This window comes from Vicia villosa, linkage group LG2 (assembly GCF_029867415.1).
Source record: "Vicia villosa cultivar HV-30 ecotype Madison, WI linkage group LG2, Vvil1.0, whole genome shotgun sequence".
Lineage (NCBI taxonomy): Eukaryota > Viridiplantae > Streptophyta > Magnoliopsida > Fabales > Fabaceae > Vicia > Vicia villosa.
In genome coordinates this window covers 31,916,781-31,923,718 of record NC_081181.1, presented here as the reverse complement: position 1 = coordinate 31,923,718, position 6,938 = coordinate 31,916,781, and the positions used below count along the sequence as shown (strand labels likewise).

The window sequence follows — 6,938 nt, the reverse complement described above, 5'->3', positions numbered from 1 at the left end:
TGTCCTACCCTTATCTTCTAACTGGCTTATAATTCTCATGTCATCTGCATACCTCCATTTAGGGCATCTAACACATAATGCATTCATTCATTAAGAATAACCTTGGTTCATTAAATTAGAAGAAGATGGCATGAAGATATTAACTGGATTAGGGTTTGTTTCCCAATAATTGAGTTAGAAAGATCAGCTGGAGTTCGGTCCTACAATCATTGTGTTCTCTTTCTCAATAACCGGGCATGGTCGTCGTACAGGGATTGGTTCATGTTGTTACTTGTGTTGCAAGACATCCACTTTGGATTGTGTGCAAGGTGAAACTTGGAAGGTTGATTGTTGGGCCAAGGTTTTTCTTAAACCTTCTTGGGCTTCACATCATGGCTCATTCAAAAGCACACACAAAAAAAACAAGCGGAGGAAAGAGGAAATTCAAAAGAGATTTGAGAGATTTCATTCTAAGAGATTACCACACCACATCAACTCATGTTGACACGGTCCCTGTACATAGTAGCTCCTGAAATAGTTCCATTATATACATTTCAAAGTCCATACAAAAATGCAACACCAGTAAGAAGAAACTGATTTCAAATTTACTTCAAGTCAGGATAGGTACCAACTCTGCACCCTACCATCATAACCATAACCATACCAGCCTTCTACTTTACAAAGTTATTCTATATCAAATACACCATTACATCACATGGGCATCACATTGAAAATTACACAAAAATACATTTTGACATTTTAATTCACTCCTTCAAACATTGCCAAGCCATATCAAGAGGTATCATCATGTCAGTATTCGCACCATAGCCTGCAGGATCAAAGAAAAAGACAGCCTACACAAATCAGTTCCAAAGTTCCAATACAAAATCCAGGAATGAAACCCTACATAATTCAGCAAGTATTAGCCTATTCGAGCTGTTTTTACAAGTCATTACAGGCACCAACACTTTGAAGAAAGTAAAGACATACTTGAATCTTGAGAAAGAAGAGGAACTTCATCGAAGCATTCGAAGGATTCCACTTCAACTCCATTTCAATCACTTGCTGCACCCTAAAACCATTCAAATACAGGCCCATGAGGAGAGTTCAAGCATATCCAGTTCATACTCTAAATTCAGGCAGTTTACAAATCATTCAGAATTCCATACAAAAGAAACAAATGAATTTATATCATGCTGCAAGTACATTCAGTTTTTCACCAGTCCAGCATTACTTGGTTTATCATGGTTGAGCCAAGAAAAATTCAAAACATACAACTCCTACAGTTCACAACAAAAACAGTCCCATCACAAAATAACCTATAACATCAGTTCACAGTATATTCCATACCTCCATTCAAGTCCACCATCGAGATCGGTTCATATATATGCAAGGCATACCATACATCCAATCATCATCCTGGGTCCGTATTCGTACAGCTATCCATAACATCCCAACTGTCAAAAGACCAAGTAATGAGTTCAGCAGCCTATGGTATTAAATCAGCCCTGCAATATCAAATCATCATCACCAGTACAGGGCAGCGAGGGCAAAACAAATCAAGTCATCAGCATGCCAGCTCACATAACCAATCCTAACATCAATATCAGTTAACCCTTTACTAACTCAATTCAAACCATACATTTCATACACATTTCAAACATAACCCACACCAATCACACCAAGTTAAACCAAAAGAAAATTCCAAAAATCATTCATTCATCCGATTCGATTCAATACAAAAAGGAAACAGTCTCATTTACACACAGTCTCCTTATCCAATTCAATCCGTTACAAAGTCACAGGCTGCATCAGTTAAACAAGCTAATATTCATTTACCTAAATTCACCAATCCATATTCTTATGATCCATCCATACACATCCACACATTGCACAGAATTAACCCTCTCTTCCAACATTAAACTAACAGCTATGTTTTACTAATCTCCTAACATTCTAACCTATGTCACTAACTACCTTTTAACATTTCTCAAACTACTAACAGACTATGCACAAAACCGTATGACACTCATTCATCATATAAGGTACGATATATCGTTACCAGAATTTCGTTCGAAGGCTGTCACTTACAGATATGATCCAAACAGCAGATGAGCCGAAGAAGCACAGTCAAAGGTATAAGCCAAAATCCCTGCACACATTCACCTAGTCAGCCCCATACACATTCAATACCAAAATAAAACCAAATAAGTTTACATTCACATTCACTTACATTGAATCAATCTTCCTCCAAACCTGATCCAGAACCGAGGCCGTTTGTTCCAAACCATAGTCGAGTCGTGACCAAGAGCCTATCACTGCATCAAACAAGAAAAACCATCATTAGCTTCGACAGTTTCGTCATACCATCACAAGCCCACCTTCAATTTCTTCTTCACAGTTCAAAGTTCCTGCACCATAAACCAAAGAAGAAAACAGTTTCAAAGCAGCTACAGCCTGTTAAACCAAATTCAAATACATCCATCAAACCCATAACAGAAAAAGCCAAAACATCAAAGCTGGCAATTCTTGCTAAAGAACAAGGAGAGAACGATGCTGCGTTCCTTTGCTTATTTTCAGCCCAACAATACCCATGGTAGCACCAACTCATACCTGCATAAAAGAAGAAGGAAAATCAGGAAGAACCAAATACAAGTCCCACATTCAAGAAATCAGAAAAATTCACTGCAAACTGTAATTTTGAGTCCCACATTCAAGGGCTCATTATCAGTATCCAATCATTGCTCCTATAAATAGTCAGCTCCACCCACTCAGAAAGCTACACCAGAAAGCACGATCACATATCTTCGTCATTGTTTCGCTTGCAAACTTTGAGAGAAGAAGTGCTGAGTCTAAAGTTCATACACACGCTTCACCATTCATCTCCATCACTTTCAACTTTCATTCATCATCAATCCCTCACTTCACATCACCTTCAGCAACCACCGCAGATCACCATCAACTCACCACAATCATTTCCACAACTTCACTTCTCCACCATTTTTCCATCACAATCTTCATCTTCCAATTCTCTTCACAACTCTCTGAATCTCCATCATTCTTCACCATTTCACCTTCTTCTTCTTTCTCACCATTCAATCTTTATCTCTCTCGATCCGCAACTCACTCTTCATCGTTCATAATCCTCACCATCTTTTGCTTCTTCATCACCACAATTCATTCCTTCACAATCTTCCTCTTCAATTCTCAGAACCTGCACAAGAGAATCACCAATAGAAATTAGAAGAGGAGATAGCAGAAAAATCGCAAGAGAGAATAATACAAAAGAAGCTACATTCCACGATTCACTTATCATCCTTCAATTCTCATGGTTTCAACGTTGTGAAGTTCTTCGCGAAATTGATTCTCAGATCACTATCTTCATCTTGTGTCATCATCGAATCACCAGCACATGACAACCTTCAATCTTCACGGGTTTCCATCTTCATCGTCAACAATAGTCGTCCGCACCAAATCTCCGATCTGCGAACAACAAGTGCTTGGTAAGTGAGACGCCGTCACCTTGAAACATCCACCGGCGGTGTGAGTTGAATCGGAGAGAGAAGCGAGACGAAACCAGAATCAGAGATAAGTTGAACGTGAGAGGATTGAGCGAGAAAAGAGAGCGCCGGTCCTCGAGTTGGAGACGCGCTTTACTCCGGTGCCGCGCCGCCTCCGTTCGTTCGCGAAGTGAGGGAGAAGAGCATTTGTGAAATCCCAAAGGTCGTACTACTGGAACCCTAGTTCTCAATTCATTTGTTTTTTCATATCTTTTAATTAATTTCTGTTCTTTACAAAAATGTTAATTCTGCCAAATCAAAGTCTTTTTTGACACCACTATTTTTTGACATATGAAAAATGCTGAAAACAAGAACAAAGGCTTTGGGCCTTCACGAAATTGCTAGTTACACCTCCCCCTGGGCCCGTCACACACCCCTTTTTTGTCATAAAATCTATAACAAAAACAAGCTTCTGGGCCCTACGCCCATTGCCTTTTCACCACCATTTTCAATTTCTCACCCCCAGTTTCTTTAATAAAAACAAATAAATAAAATTTTTTTTTCCAATTATTTCTTTTTTTGCAAATTAATTTTTCTTTAATAAAAAACGACAAACATCTTCCTACCAATTAGAAACTTAGAACTTTATTTTCTTTTAGTTGTTTTAATTGTTTGATTCACTTGCATTTTAAATTTCTTTCATAAAAAACCATTAAAAATAATAGTACTTTTAATTCACTTTTGTGCTATATTTTGACTTGTTCTATTCCATGCTCTTGTGATTTTCAATATTCTACTTAGTGCTTTATTTTTCATGTTTCTTTTAAATCCTAATCTTAGGTAGAAACCATGATAACATTAGGTAGAAATTCCCTTCATACTTAGGCTAGTTTCTTTTTCTTTTTCTTTTTCAACATAAAACATCTAAAAATACTTGAATAAACTCCCATTAAAAAATACCAAGAAAACTCATAAAAAATGACTAATAAATACTTTGACTAATAAAAAGGGAATGATAGCTTGTAACTTCCCTTGCTTAAGGGATGTTCGAGTGCTTGGAGCTCCCTTGCTTAAGGGTTCCATTCAGGCGTAAGTTCCCAACCTCTATAAAAAACACAAATCAAAGAGTAACTCGAGTTTCCCTTGCTTAAGGGATTTCCTCGAAACACTCAAACTCTCTCTCTCTTCTCTCGCTTTCTTAAGGGCACCGTTATTTCCGCTCCATTGCATCCTAGGCTGTCCCCTTGTGCAAGAGCGCGAACGTTAACGCCGCCCAACTAAAAAACACAAAAACAAACAAAACTAAAGAGCCGAACTACGGTCGCTCTGATTCCTGAAAAGGATACGTAGGCATCAAGTCGCGGGGCTTGAACGAGCACACTTGTAAATATTTCCTTCTTTTCCCCGTATTTCCTTTTGCATTCATTCGCATATAGACATAGACATAGTACACACCCTTTAGATAGAAACAAACATAGGTGGATACCATCGAGTACGATGGGCGCGAGGGGTGCTAATACCTTCCCCTTGCGTAACCGACTCCCGTACCTTGATTCTCTGGTCGCGAGACCTTGTTCCTTCCTTTGTTAGGTTTTCTGATATTCCTTTCCCTTATGGGATAAATATATTGGTGGCGACTCTGTTCATTTTTCGCGAGCGTGCGACAGGGACTACATGCTAGAAGGAAGTATTGATGAGAGAACAGAAAACTGATAATAATTGAATGAATGGATGTTAGAAAGGAAAGGCTTTTTATAGAGGTTGATGAGAAGCGAAAACGTTTGGACTAGGTAATCAATGTATGAACTCGCATGCATTATGGAATGAAGAGAAAGAGAGAAATATTGCAATGACCAAGGAAATAGTAGCGTTGTGATTGAAAACATGTTAGGGATAACGTAGAGAATTAATGCAATAGTTAACAAGACTTATTACTCATTTTGCTTTACACGCGCGCCCTTTCAGATTTTAAACATGTGCTCAATAATCTCGGGTTTACATGAATTTGTAGTTTTTATATGTTGAACTTCTGATTCATCTTAGAAAACAGACTTCTAGATGATCACTTTGTAGATAGTTCAACTTGCACTTCAGAATATAATCATTATTTCATTCATGTCACAAATCCATACGAATGTTCTTTAGAATGAACTTGAATCTATCTTTAGAAAGAAGTTTTGTGAAAATATCAGCCCATTGATGGTCTGTATCAGTAAAGTTTAAGCTTAGTATCCCTTTCTGAATATAGTCTCCGATGAAATGATGTTTAATTTCTATGTGTTTAGATTTAGAGTGAAGAATAGGATTTTTGGAAAGGCATATTGCAGAAGTGTTATCACAGAAAATGGGAATCTTACGCTCATAGATGTGATAATCTTCTAACTGACTTTTCATCCAAAGCATTTGAGTGCTACATCCTGCAGCAGCAACATATTCTGCTTCTGTAGTTGATAGTGCAATGGTGGCTGGCTCTTTGGTATACCAGGAGATCAAATTATTTCCTAGAAACTGACAGCTTCTAGATGTACTTTTACGTTAAATTCTATCTCCATCAAAATCAGCATCACAATAACCTACTAAGTTGAACTCTTTGGATTTTCTGTAACATAATCCAACACTAGTAGTACCTTTCAGATACCTTAGAATTCTCTTGACAGCAGTCAAGTGTGATTCTCTGGGATCTGATTGGAATCTTGCACATAAACATACACTAAACAGAATATCAGGCATAGATGCAGTTAGGTAGAGTAATGATCCAATCATACCTCTGTAGAGCTTCTGATCTACCTTTTTACTTACCTCATCCTTGCCTAAAATACATGTAAGATGCATTGGGGTTTTTGCTTCTTTACTTTCTGATAATTTGAATTTCTTCAGAAGTTCTTTGACATGTTTTGCTTGATGAATGTAAGTGCCTTCAGAAGTTTGGTTTATTTGAATTCCCAAAAAGAATTTTAGTTCACCCATCATGCTCATTTCAATTTCTTTCTACATAGACTTAGCAAATTCTTTTCCAAGAGAGATATTAGAAGTTCCAAAGATAATTTCATCCACATAAATTTGACAGATTAAGATATCATTTTTGAATGATTTTCGAAAGAGTGTTGTATCAACTTTCCCTCTTGTGAAACCTTTCTCTAGAAGAAATGAGCTAAGTCGTTCATACCAAGCTTTGGGAGCTTGTTTTAAACCATATAAATATTTCTTTAATTTGAAAACATGTTCAGGATAAATAGAATCTTCAAAACCAGTGGGTTGATGAACATACACTTCTTTTTTCGATGTAACCATTTAAAAATTCACTTTTAACATCCATTTGATAAAGAGTTATATTAAGTTGAGCAGCATAAGCAATTAATAATCTAATTGACTCTAACCTGACGATTGGAGCAAAGGTTTCATTATAGTCAATGCCTTTTTGCTGACTATACCCTTGAACAACCAATCGTGCCTTGTTTC

The 6,938-nt window shown here is 37.2% G+C and overlaps 1 long non-coding RNA gene across 2 annotated transcripts; it reads right to left on the bottom strand.

Moving 5' to 3' along the window:
- Window positions 1-392: 392 nt before the first annotated feature.
- On the bottom strand, window positions 393-3,703 carry LOC131646060 (uncharacterized). 2 transcript variants are annotated; one of them, XR_009297272.1, is made up of 7 exons: window positions 3,282-3,703; window positions 2,691-3,193; window positions 2,213-2,592; window positions 2,071-2,131; window positions 1,330-1,436; window positions 970-1,051; window positions 393-808 (listed from the first exon to the last, which is right to left on the bottom strand). It is a non-coding gene; the product is annotated as an uncharacterized LOC131646060 (long non-coding RNA). The 2 variants fall into 2 exon arrangements; XR_009297271.1 differs by having other exon boundaries at window positions 2,213-3,193.
- Window positions 3,704-6,938: the final 3,235 nt, after the last annotated feature.